Source organism: Bison bison, unplaced genomic scaffold (genome assembly GCF_000754665.1).
Source record: "Bison bison bison isolate TAMUID 2011002044 unplaced genomic scaffold, Bison_UMD1.0 scf7180017864471, whole genome shotgun sequence".
Taxonomy (NCBI): Eukaryota; Metazoa; Chordata; class Mammalia; order Artiodactyla; family Bovidae; genus Bison; species Bison bison.
Window position 1 is genome coordinate 18392728 of NW_011495032.1, and position 5954 is coordinate 18398681.

At 35.6% G+C, this 5954-nt stretch overlaps 1 protein-coding gene across 1 annotated transcript in view; it reads left to right on the top strand.

Annotated features, from left to right (window-relative positions):
* Positions 1 to 1617: 1617 nt before the first annotated feature.
* Positions 1618 to 5954, top strand: part of SLC39A10 (solute carrier family 39 (zinc transporter), member 10) — a 163077-nt gene continuing 158740 nt past the window's right edge. Inside the window, exon 1 of the mRNA XM_010860859.1 lies at positions 1618 to 1836. The gene's annotated coding sequence lies outside the window, so the exon portion shown is untranslated. The remainder of the gene's footprint in view (positions 1837 to 5954) is intronic.

The following is a 5954-nucleotide window of genomic DNA, read 5'->3' on the forward strand; positions in this document are numbered from 1 at the left end:
TTTTTACTTCATTTGCGGTAACTCCTTTTTTTAAAAGAAAAAAAATTTTTTTTACATCAGTGAAATAATAGCTAGACCTTTATTTATTCCCCTCAAGATTTTTGTTGATATTCTTAATTGCTGTTATTAGCGTCTGTGCTGCTGCTGCTGCTAAGTTGCTTCATTCGTGTCCGACTCTGTGCGACCCCATAGAGAGCAGCCCACCAGGCTCCACCGTCCCTGGGATTCTCCAGGGAAGAACACTGGAGTGGGTTGCCATTTCCTTCTCCAGTGCATGAAAGTGAAAAGTGAAAGTGAAGTCGCACAGTCATGTCCGACTCTTAGCCACCCCATGGACTGCAGCCTACCAGGCTCCTCCATCCATGGGATTTTCCAGGCAAGAGTACTGGAGTGCGCTGCCATTGCATCTGTAGTAAGATGCATTTATTAGCATCTGAGGCAAGAAGCATGTGGCTATCAGAGTAGTACAACCAAACCTCTCTGCTGGAGCAAAAGAAGAATGCTGGAAGCTGGAGAGAGAGAAGTTGTTCTTCCCTTTCTTATAATGCATTCAGGCTCATTTAGACCCAAATAACAATCTGACTGGTTACTATTTTAACTGTGAACGAATTAGAGAAAGGACTCTCCCTAGCTCCCATAAATCTGGAATGGACTGGGCTGAGAGTATCCACACTTCTCTCTGAGACTTAGAGATTCCACCGAATATCTTCTCAACAGTTCTAGTATTCGAATTAAGAAGCCATGGCTTAGACTAGACCAAGATATCAAAAATAATAAAAGAAACTTGAACTCAGGGAAAATATAAGAAATTCAGAGAAAACACTTTTTAAAAACTGTTATTTCTCCCATGGTTAATTCTGATTTTAGTTTAAAGGCAAAATGAAGCCCTGGGATAGTTACAACTAAACAATAGTTGAAAAGAAGACTTTAGACATAAAGGCTGAATTTTTTTTTCATCAACATTTCATGCAGCAGCTCCTGCACAGCCTTCCCATTTCTCAAGAGCTTTGATTTGTGGAAATAATGGTTATGCAATTTCCACACATTGTGCTCCAATCACAGCATGTAGGCAACAATGAAACGAAAACAACTAAACACACTTGAAGCTGGAGATTTTGATAAGCTTTTTTTTCACCAAGATTTTTTAACTTGATATTTTTCCAAGGCACCCAAAATATTCCTATTGAGCTTTAATCAGATATATGTGAACACAGCAAAGTATCTTGTTTTCTTATATCTATGGCAGCAGCACTGGTTAATCTAGCTGTAAAAAAATTAACCAAAAAGAAATTATTGGACTGTGAGAATCCCACAGTTGACAGATCTTTGGTCTTTCTCTTTAAAATAAAAATCTATTCCATATGTTTACAAAAGATGAGAAATGGTGGAGAAAATTAATTTCCTTAGGGCATAATGCTGCATACAGCCTTTCAGAGAGAGAGGTCTCTGGCATTTTCTGTGAGGACTTGGTACAAGAAACAGTGTAGCATTGGATCTGCACAGTCTCTGGCTGAGAAAAACAAAGATGATTTCCTCTGGCCCCTATTTTAGTTTTACCCTTTGAACTTTCAACAGTTTGTTTATTATTGTTGTTATCATTTTTAATTGGGCACAGATTGTTTCAGGAATCATCTTGGTTCCCTTTTTTGAAGCACTTTTTTTTAAAAACAAAACAAAGCAAAACATTTGTTGAGCCTGCTTTCTAAAGGGCCCCACCTCCCCCGCCTGTCACTGTACCGGGGGCTGCAACGTGGACAGCGCCCCTCACTTCTAAGTTCAACTGCAGACTGGATGGTGAAGGGCAGAAGCTGAGGAGGAGGAAGTGCAGATTTGGAGGTAGGTGACAATATAAAAGTTCCCACGTTGCAGATCAGTGATAAATTTTCATACACCTGGAGAAACAAACTAATCTATCAAATGTAATTCTTTCAGAAGGGTTTTTTTCCCTTTACATCTAAAATCCTGGAAATTTCACCTCCTTGACCCATCGTTTCTAAGTGACTAATCATATGTTGATTATTTGTCACTAGATGGCATCATGCAGTGTTTCTTGACAGCAGTAATTAAGTTGGCAAAGTTGAAGCTTGGGCCATTTTTTGTTATTTTCTTTTTGGTATGAATCTAAGAATCTCAGTCAGATCCTGGGTATTTCATCTTTATTGGTTGTGTAGATTTGGCTTTGTAAAATTTGTACATTGTTTGAGATTCTTTTTCCTTGGTGTATCTGGGTGATACGGGAAGCCAGCAACTAGTCTTATATAAATAATAAATTAGTTCTTCCTCTAAATTCTCTTCCAAGTCACATACACAAATATTTACTTATAGAGACTTTGTAGAACTAAAATAAATGTCCTCACATTAAGATCTTTATCTAGACATGCAGGTAGGGAAAGCTATATAAGAGAAAGGTCAGTTGAAATCTAGTCATGGATAAGACATATTGATGGGAAAATATGATAATGATCAGTTGATGCTTTAAACCTGTGAAATGTATAAAAAAAATATGAGTGACTAAATAAGAAAAATGGTTATAAATATGAGTTAATGATCACAATCTTTTATTCTCCCAGATGTGATAGGTAAATATGACCATTTTTATTTGTTGTGTCCCAATGAACTTTATATTACTAAAGAATGAATTCTGACTTCCATGTTGTAAACAAAACAGGACCAATTCTTCTAAATTATAATTATGACTTAGTAACCTGAAAATTTATAAATAATAACATATAATAAATTGTATTATCTGGAATAAGACTAACAAAATAGATGACAGATAAAAAGATAGTGTCTAATACAAAACTTGATATTCTGAATAGTTGTCTAAAATCTATAATATTGCTCTTTTATTTTCATTTTCTTATTTATTACTTGAAAAGGCATTTCTGTTTCAATTGTCTTACTTTATTTCATTCATTCATTAAACAAGTATTTAGCTGAGTATTTATGTTGAGTTAGATACTAGAGATGCAAAATAGAACACTGAATTTGCCCTCAAAAAACTTTTAATTTTTTATGTTGTTAAACATCCATAAAGTAAGTTTCAGAATCAATCATGGGAGGTTGGGAGGACAGAATGGGAAAGAGAAAGAGAGGGAGAGGGAGAAAGGCAAGTGAGAGAGAAAGAGAGAATACAGACTCTTAGACTAGGAAACAAGATGTGTGGTCACAGCTCTGCCAGTAACTCATGCTATAGTCCTACTCTTCCCTTATTGAGCATTCAAATAAAATAATTTTACTTGAAGTGCTTTGTACACTGTAAAATATTTTAAATTTAAAGATTTTTAAGATTTTTAATTTCTCCCTATAAGAATCCCACAATTTTTAAATATCAACTTAAAAATCAGTCTTTTATCCTGCATTTGAGTATTTTCTCCCTTTTCAATTCCCATCTATTTCAAAATTCCTGCTGTATTAAGAAATTTCAAAAAGCATTAAATGTCCAACTCACCTTGTAAAACAAAAAGTGAACAGAAGCACCATGATCTTGGAAAGAGAAAAGGTGAGGGGCTAAGCTAAATAGCCCTGTGACCACATCAGACTCTGAAACATGGAGCCTCTAGGATTACCCCCTTACCCTCTTTTAATGTAATCATTCTTGCTGCTTCTCTTGTTTTTTACATATTAAAAAATGTAATTTTAAGTGAATTCTGTTACAATAACACATGTGAAAAAAAGAGAGCTCTTGGGAGTTTCATTCAGGTCCTACAACTTCACCCCTTCCACATTTTGATGGTAGAAAAAAACTAAAGGTTCTAATTGATTATTGGATTATGAGATTTGGTACAACATCCCCTGTTCTTACACTAGTTCAGTAGTTTTGAAAAATGCTCCTTATTTTTATTTAAGGCAGAAAGTATCATATATTCTACGCTGGTAGATCAGAAAACTTTTTACTACAGGTTGTATGAAGAAATAAATACATAAGGAACTCTGAACTCAATGTATTTAAGACCACAAAGAAAGATACATAAAATGGTCAAGTTCCTAACTGGATCTGAGTTTGTATAGAGACAAATTTTATCTTAGTTTCCTGGTCCATTATCTGGGGATTTTGTCTTCTATTCTATACTGTATTTTTTTAACTTTTTAATTTTTTAAAATTTATTTTTAATTGGAGGGTAATTGCTTTACAATGTTGTGTTGGTTTCTGCTGTACAATAATGTGAATCAGCTGTAAGTATACATATTCTGTAGTGTATTAAACAGTATTTTTAGTACGATGATGACTTACCAGTAAAGACAAACTTCTAATTAAGCATCTGAGCTGAAAATGTTCCCTCAATCTATTATATAATATTTGTTTGAAATAGTTTTATTTAGTTAGGAAAACAGAAAAAGTGGCTTGGATTCATTTACCTGTAAAAAACGTATGCCTATCCTTATTTTGAATGATTAGATTTGTTTTAAAATATTTGCTTACCATAAGACACGGTCTAGGAGAAAATTTGAAAGATTGGAAATGAAAGTTTAGAGATTAAAACATCTACTTACCACATTATGTCTTTCTTCACCTTTATTTTTTAGGTTTATGACATTTTCATCTTTGTTTAAACTATTATTTCAAGCCAACAAGTGTTATAAGAATGACAATATTTGTGCACAAGGAACCTAGGAAATGGAATTCTACTTCACTAGTTCCAGAGTTCATAGCTCTTAAGGCTTTTACCATAAGTATATTTAGGTAAAATGATAGTCTTTATCATGAAAGTATATGCACCCACATTTAGCCATAGACAAAACTTCCTGGAAGGAAGCAAAGATTTTTTTTTTTAAGAAATTATTTTGGGAAAGTGTGCTGAAGCTTTTCTCTAAAAATAAAATGGTATTTCATCAGTACTGGTCATTTTTTAGCCACATATGACAAACGATCACAGATGCTCATAAAACTCTAAAAGGAACTGAATGTTGTTCTCCTCTGAAATGGCAAATATCTTTCCTTTAACTGCATTTTAAAACAAAACAAACTTTACCACACTGATTGAAGATAATGCAGGAAATCATATGGTCCCACCCAAAGTTCCTGCATTCAAAATGTCCTCATGGGTAAGGAGGTTCAAGATGTTTTTAAGAACAGAACTTTCAAGTTTCTCCCTGTTAACAATGGCACTTCCTGTTTTGACCTCTAACCATATTAGGATATCAAACAAGTAAGATGATGGACTTCTCCTTTTTGCACAGTGAAGAGTATTTACTCCCTCTCACAGTGTTTGTAGATTTCAAAGTGAACATTCAGTTCAGTTCAATCACTCAGTCATGTCTAACTCTTTACGACCCCATGAATCACAGCATGCCAGGCCTCCCTGTCCATCACCAACTCCTGGAGTTCACTCAGACTCACGTCCATCGAGTCAGTGATGCCATCCAGCCATCTCATCCTCTGTCGTCCCCTTCTCCTCCTGCCCCCAATCCCTCCCAGCATCAGAGTCTTTTCCAATGAGTCAAGTCTTCGCATGAGGTGGCCAAAGTACTGGAGTTTCAGCTTTAGCACCATTCCTTCCAAAGAAATCCCAGGGCTGAACTCCTTCAGAATGGACTGGCTGGATCTCCTTGCAGTCCAAGGGACTCTCAAGAGTCTTCTCCAACACCACAGTTCTAAAGCATCAATTCTTCAGCGCTCAGCTTTCTTCACAGACCAACTCTCACATCCATACATGACTACAGGAAAAACCATAGCCTTGACTAGATGGACCTTTGTTGGCAAAATAATGTCTCTGCTTTTCAATATGCTATCTAGGTTGGACATAACTTTCCTTCCAAGGAGTAAGTGTCTTTTAATTTCATGGCTGAAGTCACCATCTGCAGTGATTTTGGAACCCAAAAATATAAAGTCTGACACTGTTTCCACTGTTTCCCCATCTATTTCCCATGAAGTGATGGGACCGGATGCCATGATCTTCATTTTCTGAATGTTGAGCTTTAAGCCAACTTTTTCACTCTCCACTTTCACTTTC